At 42.4% G+C, this 9284-nt stretch overlaps 1 long non-coding RNA gene across 1 annotated transcript; it reads left to right on the forward strand.

Moving 5' to 3' along the window:
• Window positions 1–237: 237 nt before the first annotated feature.
• LOC133504245 (uncharacterized) lies at window positions 238–8478 on the forward strand. The gene is made up of 3 exons (XR_009795923.1): window positions 238–267; window positions 1521–1730; window positions 8056–8478. It is a non-coding gene; the product is annotated as an uncharacterized LOC133504245 (long non-coding RNA).
• Window positions 8479–9284: the final 806 nt, after the last annotated feature.

The raw sequence follows: 9284 nt of genomic DNA on the forward strand, positions 1-9284 counted from the left end.
GTTGCAGAGGAGGACTCTGGAGGGAGGGGAGGGAACGTTGGGGTGGGCGGTGGACGACGACAGATTTCTCCTTCTGACGACATTAATTGTAAATCGCCGGGGAGCCGGCGCTGAGATTCATCGGACGTATTTTTAGGATATGAGGAGCTGATTCATTTCTTTAATCAAGACGGCAGGTGTCAGATCGGTTGAGAATTTAACGGGGGGGGGGGGGTGTTGAAAGCGGCTTAAAGTTGTGAGAGAAGGCGACATTTTCAGGAGGCAAAGGTGAGAATGATCTTGTTGGGAATTTGTGCCTCGGGGCGAAAGTTCAGATGAGGGCTGATAATACTTGTGGTGTCACATGGGTGTTATTATAAAAATAAAAATAATAATAAAAAAGACGTACAACAGAGAATTCTGTGCCTTTCTTTCCATCACTGGTCATAAAGATGGAAACATTTTTGCATAAGTGTTGGCAGTTTTAAGCAAGTCCAGTGAGAATAACGCTTGTTAGATTCAGCTTGTCAGTAAAGTAAAAAAAAAAACAAAACGACATAACACAGCGTGAAAGGATATTTCTGGCAAAGTGAGGATGAAGATGATGATGATGCTAAATTAAAACAACATATATTAGCTTAGGGGAGGGTGGCCTTCCAATTAATTACGTGTATTTTCAGCTGGGAAAACACATATGTGATTTATGACATTGACTAAAGGAGACAGATGCCATTTTTTTTTCACAATTCAAAACAGATCTCAGGTGTATTAATGCAAGATTGTTGGCAATGTTTTGTTAAAATACACAAATTGTAAGGATTGCACTTAATCTAGTACGATTGAAATTTTTGGTGGGATGACGACCTATGTTGAGCGAGTGCGATGTGACAAAAGTGTAAGTACAGTGTTGATTATTTTGCATTTTTTATTTTTTTTTTTTTTAAGCCTGACGATAAACTTTTGGAAGAAACAATCACCAAGCCACGGAATTACACTTTTTGTCGCAGTATTTCTGAAAACTGTACTGTAGTACACAAAAGAAGCAAGAAAAAATTGACAGGAAACAAGAATAATAGTGCATGTAACCTGTTGGAACAATTTTGTAAACATTTATTTTGGCGCAATTTCCATTCAGTCTTTTTAAGTTGTTTTTATTTCAAAAATAGCATTTCAAAAATACGCAGCTAAGATTTCCAGTGTTTCCCTCCTGGGGGGGTGACCAAGTTATTTGGATGCAAACAATTTAATCAAGTGCACTTTATGAAACTGTGTCCCTAATGAATAGTCGCTAAGTGGAACTAAGCAACATTTTAAAGTGGTGCTTCACATAAATAGGGAATTGTTTATTAGAAATTGTTAATTGTCAGCCTTGCGAGCTATTTATAAAGCGGCTTCTCCATTAGAGCTGAGTAATGGCGGCGACGTCTTTCGCGGGGCGTCGCTAAGGGACTCTCGTTTTCTCTGGTGGCGCCTCGCAAAACAATGAGGCCATTAGAGCTCGGGAGAGAGAACCCGATACATCATAACGTTAATTTGCTTAGTCCACAGATTCAATTAAGTCATCTAAGAGCTCCTTTGGCAAATGGGAAGCTTCATTCCCCCCCACTGTGTCAACTTGGGTAGGATTTCTCCAAACGTGGCGCCGAAAAAGTCAATCGATGCTGCGATCGCTGCAAAATGGCAGGTGACATCCTTCGAAGGGGAGGTGTGACAACGGATCCCACACCACCGGTGACATCCGCGGCATCCCGGTAATCTCACCCCCCGCCCCACCTCCTCACTCCGCTGAAATCTTATCAGCTGACATTGTTCAGCTTGACTTTGATTGATATCAGGCTCGCGCAGTTCACGGGAAAAGGAACTCATAAGGTTTTATTCGTCATGTAATATTTGGCGCCACGAGACTTTGATACCAGGAGGGCACCTCATTACTTCACATTCAAGATGGTATGACAAGTCACTCCATTTCGACACATCAATATTAGAACGACGTTTTCTTCTTCGGTTTCATCTATTTTCGCAGGCCTTTGCGTGAGGTAAAAATCAATATTTTACAAAGAACATCGTGCCACGTAAAGTGAAAGAGACAGTGACACTTCCAAAATTTCTGCAGTAGAAAAACAGAAAAAAAAAAAAAACAATATCGAACAAAGTACCGTTGTCTGAGAAAATAGATAGTAAGGGATTGATCAATATGACAGAGAAATTTAAAAACGAGGCAGTACGGTGGATCGGCTGGTAAAGCGTTGGCCTCACAGTTCTGAAGTCCCTGTGTGGAGTTTGCATGTTCTCCCCGTGCCTGCGTGGGTTTTCTCCGGGCACTCCGGTTTCCTCCCACATCCCAAAAAAGATGCAACATGAATTGGACACTCTAAATTGCCCCTAGGTGTGATTGTGAGTGCGCCTGCTTTGTCTCTACGTGCCCTGCGATTGGCTGGGTTCAGGGTCTACCCCGCTTCCTGCCCATTGACAGCCGGGATAGGCTCCAGCACTCTCCGCGCCCCTCATGAGGATATGCAGCAAAGAAAATGGATGGATGGATGGATGAAATTTAAAAACCGCAATCTAATTAGCACTAACATCTAATGCAGTCGTAATTGCACCACTTAGGCTTGGAAATGTGAACAGCTCTCCTTTACTTTTAGCTAGTTAGTTGATAATTAAAGTACATTAATATTCAAAAGATTAACAGGTATGCCTGACTGTACGATGGGCGATTCAATCAATTTTCCCTTCCCTTTTCCTCGAGTCTATCACAGGCAGGGGGGGGGGCGGGGGGGGGGACTCCAATGCAATACCATCACTCACTGCCATGGAGATTTTTATTCGGCCACTGGAATCCAACCGTTTACTGCCACCGACGTATATGTACGTCAAGTATGTATTTTAAGGTGTGGAAGAGAGGGTCTTGTCCAGCTTGTCTATCATAATTCAGGTTTCGAAAGCATTATGATTAATAGAAGTATCCCAAAGCAGACACTTTAGTTCCTAAACATGTTGTAAGTCCACTTTATGATGCATTTATGTCCATATTTCCACACTGATTGCCTTAGTGCGTTGGTTCCAGGAGAGTTTTGGCAGTGACAATACGTGCCATCCAACTTTCATATCAGCTGATGTATTCTCGTCTTGTCACCTGGCTGTGCATTGTGCACACATTGCATCAGTCACGCTCGTAGCAAGAGCCGCTGATAAGATTCAGCCGGGCGCCGGAGGGCCATAAATTGAGCATGCTGACCACAACAATGCATTATCACCACCTTTGTTTGGGTTATTTTTCTCTTTCTTTCTCTCTCTCTCTCTCTCTCTCTCACACACACATGAATAAGTAAGTAAATTAACACAGCAGCAGCAAAGCAGTGTATGAAGGTCCAAATGCATCTGCATCAATAAATGAATGAATAGCATAATATGAGTTGTGATTACGATCGATGACAAAGAAAGCAATTTGCGTTAAGGCAGATTTTTTTTTTTTGGTCATCTCTATCTAGTGCATTTCCATATCGCAACACTCCCCCCCACCCCTCTGCTGTTCCTACAGCCCCTCCACAGCGCGGCCAGCAGGAAATAGGCATTCAGCGCTTTCTAGATGACTTCCTGAAAGAAATGAATCTCGGAGGAAGGAAAATGAGAACAATGAATAATGAAACGTTGAACGAGATGTGCCTGACCCCTTGCAATTCATACAACCTGCGTCGGCGCAGAGAAGCATGTATAAAAGTGAAGGTTGTGATCACCGGACTGGAAAGGGCCCGTATGTAGGGGGCCATTAGAGTGAGGGGAAACAAATAGGTTTTCCCCAGTGCACGTATAATCATTTGATTGAGGCAGGTTTTGAGGAAAAGCAAGAGCGCCTCAGTCGAGACAAATGTAACATTTTGCAGCGGTAAGATCGATGATATATGTCCCTTCATTCGTAACGGGCGACATTTCTTCAGGCGGCGTGACAATTTTCCAGCCCTCCACACAGTCGGGAGATTCCTGTTAAACTTTGCATCGCCTGCCTCGAGTTTTGAAAAACGACAACAGTTTTTGCTCGGTGGAATAAAAATATTAATCATAATACTAAGAGCACTAAGTAGATATGTATACACTATTCGCAGATTTTTAGGATTCACATGTCCTGTTGTGAGGGAATTCCGCACAATTTAGAGCCTTCAATGGGTTGTTTTCACTGACGTCACATTTTTTGCTGAATTACGCAAACACCACTGCACGCCGCTATTTAACCTTTCTATCTTACGCCTACCAGTGTGGAAGTCTCCGGAATGCTCTTCATTACTCAAGTACACAAGAGAGGACTCGCTAAACATTAGAGAGCCTTCTTCTGACTTTTTTTCGACAACTCACGCCAATTCGCTGAAGCTTTTTCCAGAGTTACTAGTCGGCGCGCTCTTCAAAGCCTCGCAATCCGGTACACAAGTCCGGCTGCATAAGCGGGGACATCGTCTAACGCTTCCGACGAAAGACTTTGGACATTCTGCGGCACTGTGCTTCAGGGAGTCTTGGCTTTGTGGGCGATTGCCCGACGCTGCTATCACGCTAAACGGTCTCAACCTCCATCATGCTAACGTGCCGCCGAGCTAACAAGCTTAATCGATACTCTTTTCAGAAGATCCTTTTTTGTGAGTCACTTGAAAGATTTGAGAATTTTGTGAAATGTCTTTCCGCCATTGTGATCAAATTTTAAACAAATAATGAACATTTTGCTTTGCTTGTGGTGAACTAATATACAGGTTTTAAAATAACGTTTTTTTTCCCGTGTTAGCATACAGGTAAGTGCTCCTCCTTTGTGTTTTCTGTCACATAGAGTAAAAGATCAAGGGCACAGTACTGTGCCTTTGTGACGCAGTTATGACTCCCATGATGTGTGTATGCCAGGTAGCCTAATAGTCAGTCTGGGCTTGATGTGCTGTCGGTCGCGTCTTCAATAAATCCGGTTAGAAACATAATGTCGTCAACCTTGCCTACATATGAATAACGGAGCTCAGGGATCGAAAATGGCCGCCGTTCGAGGCAGCACCATGGGTGACGTCACGTGAAAACAACCCAATAACCTAACACAGCTTTGTGGGACGTGAAAGGCAAACTATGAGAATTTGGGAGTCTTCACAATGTCTAAACCTCAGAGAAAAAGGCACTATTCTATCTCTCATTATGATGGCATTCAAAGTTTTTAAAGCAACATTCTGCTGCTTTCTGTTTGAAAAGCAAAGTTGCTCCTGTCATTTACAAACAAACAAACAAACAAACAAAAAGAGTCAGAGCGCAGCCCCTGCAGCTCCCACCGCAATCCTGACATGGAGTCATCTCGAGCACTTAAATCTTTCTAATCCCCCCCCCGTCCCTCCTCAACATTAAAGCGCCATTCACCAGCCAGCCAGCCAGCCAGAGAGACCCCTGCGGCCGCAGTGTCTTCGAAACAAGCGTGCACGCAGACGGTCGGGCTAAGTCGGTCGGCGCTGCGCAGAGGACTTTTCAGAGTCAAGGCGGCCCGCTCGCTGCGAAACCTCACTGTTAAACCGACGACTGCGCTTTTAACCAGTGGGAAGCAGTAGAAATGGTAGCGCCGTCTTTCGCCAAAACAGTGGGATCAAGCACTTCTTGAGACTGTGCGAGTCCCACAGCGCCTAAGCGTATTGTGGCGAGTGACGCGGGGTGCCTACGTGACACCCCGCTGCCATGTTTCGGGTTGGCCTAGAGCTCTTTGTGAATAATTGATGTCTTCGTCGAACGTCAAAGATCGTTACCAGCGAGTGCGGTGACAAAGTGATGACGACGGCCCCCATACAGACCGAGGAGAAGCCAGTTGCCAGGCAGGTTGCAGTGGTCCTGTTGGGACCGAATAATTCTACCCCACGTCGCAGATTCCTGGCTAATTCCCAGTGTTATTTTCACCCTGCGAATGCTAGGACTGCTAATGAAATGATTGATTGAAGAGGATGGGGGGGCTGAGAAAACACTGAGGCAGACCAGCTGGCAGACTGTCACCGTGCACTGACTGAAACGAGGAGAATGGAAAAGAACCAAATGTGCTTGTACTTTTAAGTTTGTTCTTTGTGTTGGAGCTGCTGTCTTGCGTGTTATTGTTGCATTTTGCTAGTACTTTTGATTTTAAAATTTTACCAAAAGTGGTGTTTTTTTTTTTGGAGGGGGTTGCTGGAATGGATGAATTTATTTAAGTCTACATGAACAGAGGAGTGTGATGGAATGTTGTAATCTTTTGTTTCCGGATTTGATGGTTTAGTCACAGAAAAAAATTGTATGCTTCTCATTCATAATTGTTGGAATGAAACAATTTTATGCTGTTTGACCGGGTAGTTAGGACTCCTAAACCTCTATCAGTATCACTGCTGGTTCAGTTCCCACTGAGTGACTTGGTCACCCTGAACGGGATAGGTGGTCTAGAAAATGGATGTATGGACACTTGATGGATTTCTCTGATAACAATCGCATGCTGAATTGACTAAAAACAAATTCAAACTATAATCCAAATTTGCCTCAGAGGCAAAATGCCAAAAAAAAATAAAATAAAATAGGGATTCAGTCAGCCATTGAGCATGAAAAAAAATCAAATCAAATGACTCAAACCCTCCCTTCATTTTAATGGTTGCTGCTACAGTGCATGAGAGTCATATTGAAATGCAAGAACGTCCTCCCACGCATGCATCGCGCCGCTCATTTCGAGCATAGCTGCATTCATTACGGGGAGGAGATGCACTGTGCACGACACTATTCTACCCCCACCGAGTGCTTTATTTTAAATTTGGTGTGATTTCAAAGTGGTGAGGGATAGGGCGCATGTTATGACACGAGGAAAAGTAACTTTTTAATTGCTTGAGTATAGATAGTTAAGCCTCCAGTGAGGCAACTTTTTGTAGACAACGCCTGCCCACCTAGAAAGTGTGAAATTATATCACAAAATCAATGTTTTTTTGCATCCGTGAGCGAACCGTGTTGGATTTTGCTAAATTGTGAAGTCAGGTAATATCCATAATACCGAGTTTCTATGCCGATGATCTTACAGCTAGGCTGGGCCAAGATCCAGAGCCACTTTCAAGTGGTCTTTGTCCTACAGTGTCAAAGGCAAACATAAAGCAGAGTTGCAGCGAGTATCACAATAGAGTCACATTAGCTCGCTTTTCAATTTTGGAAGGAAATACCGGTAAATATAATATAAGGTTCTGATAATAATGCTAAATCTATCAGATGGCATGTTTATCTACTTGCTCGAATGTCCTAACTGATGCGGAGGCAAAGTGCTATTGATTGATAAGACTCCCTATCATGTTTATCGATTGGGTTGCTGCGCAACGTGGATTACAGCAACCGGCGTCCGCTTTCTGTTTTGCCGAGGAGAGATAGAACGCCGCCTCAGGTAATGAAATATGAGCAGCTATCGAATTGGAAAAATAAATGCGCTCGAAAATATTGCCCCACAAAGCAAAATTGATGGGCCCGTGAAATAATCATTATTTATAAGGAAGGGGGGAGGCTGGCAGAGAAGACGACAGGGCTCATCCCATTCAGCATTTTTCATGCAACAAGATACAGTAGCGCTTCGACGTCTGGGTTAAAGGCAACGAGCGCAGGAGGCGCTACATTTAAGGACAAGCGGGATCGATAACCAATCTACAGAACAGAGCGGGTCAGCCTGAACACGGGGTGGGGGGGTGGGGGGGTACTAAACCCAAGACGCACCTCGACAATGATAATGGAGGAATCTTCGGTGCCGTACAATAAGGCCAGACTAGTTATTGCTGGCGAAGGACTAACAATACAAACCTCTACGATTGCTCGAAAGTCATTTTTCAACACAAATACATCGAAAACTAAATGGCTTTTCACGAGGATTTGTGTTGGAAAATGGCAATTTTAGCACAAAAGATAGTCTGGCTGGTAAAAGCTACATCGTACTGAGCAGTATTTCTTGAAAATTAATCAGAAGATGCAGGAACTTGACTATACGCCCCCAGAGTTATTACTTGACGTACAAATACTCCAATTGTCAAGTTTTCCAAGTTACAACTGTCTTTTTGCTGATTAGGATTTACTTTATTTTTGTTTGTTTTTCAGACACGTCCAGAAACTAACTGCTACGCTCCATGCATGTTTTTGGAATGTGGGAGGAAGCCAGAGAAGCGGGAGCAATCAATTTCTTTTCTCCTTTTGGCAGCAGGTCACTAAATCATGTGGATCATATTTACATGGTTGGGTTAAAACTGGGTACTGTTTAGAGGCCCCAGTGTGGTCCACTGATGTGGATCGGGTATCATGAATTGATACCCGAGCTCTGATCAATGAGGATGCTCTGCAGCACGCAGTTCTTTGTTTACTTGAGTCTTAGCATTATTTTTCCATTCAGTCATTTCACTAAGTGCCTTAATAGGGATTTTTAATGTGGTAGAAAAAAATGGAAATATGCTCAAAAGAAAATGAAAAGCATCAGTGTGGATTTTCAAGTGTTTTAGCCAAGCCAGGAGATTTGAGCCTGGAGGCGAGTGGGCTGTATCATGAAGAAAGGTTGCAAAAGAAAAAAGGAAAAAGTTTTTGTTACAGCTTTTTTTTTTTTTTTACACTTGCAAGTTTTATAAACCAAATATACACTGCTTAAAATCAAGCTGTCAAAAAAAAATAAAATGCAAGTGTAAAAAATTGAACTTTGCCTGGTATTTTTAAAAATATGTTTTAGCCAGGAAACTACACGAAATAAAATGTAGTGTTGCTGAAAAACATAAAATATGATAAAATATTTGAATCATGTGTTTATATTATTAATGTATTATTGTAATAATAGTAGAATTTATCAGACAATATAACTTAAATATGAATCAAAATCCTCACAAGCCAAAAAGAAAAAAAATGTTAATCAAGAACTATGATGTGATCACCTATTTATCGAGGATGAAAACAAATATCATAAATGTATTCCAATATGAGTACAAGTTAGTATTTGGAATGAACTCAGAGACATCAGTGTCATGATGTTTCATCATAAAAATAAAAGATTGAAAGCACGTCCTAGAAGCAAAACAACCATCTTTTTTTTTTTTTTTTTTAATAAAGAAAGTAATCTCGAAGAATATTTCATTACGTATCCAGCAACAGTTGAAGTCATAGACTGCTCTCAGTTGGATTGTATCAAACACGTCTTTCTGGTCTTGGCCAATAAGACATCATTTTGTGAATATAAATGACACGTAAAAAGGATAAAGGGATGATGAAGCCACGCAGCTCCGTAATGGTTTCCCGACGGATACAGAAGAAATGGCTCTCGTGGCATCATAACCTTGACCGCCGTCTCT

This window comes from Syngnathoides biaculeatus, chromosome 1, assembly GCF_019802595.1.
Source record: "Syngnathoides biaculeatus isolate LvHL_M chromosome 1, ASM1980259v1, whole genome shotgun sequence".
NCBI lineage: Eukaryota > Metazoa > Chordata > Actinopteri > Syngnathiformes > Syngnathidae > Syngnathoides > Syngnathoides biaculeatus.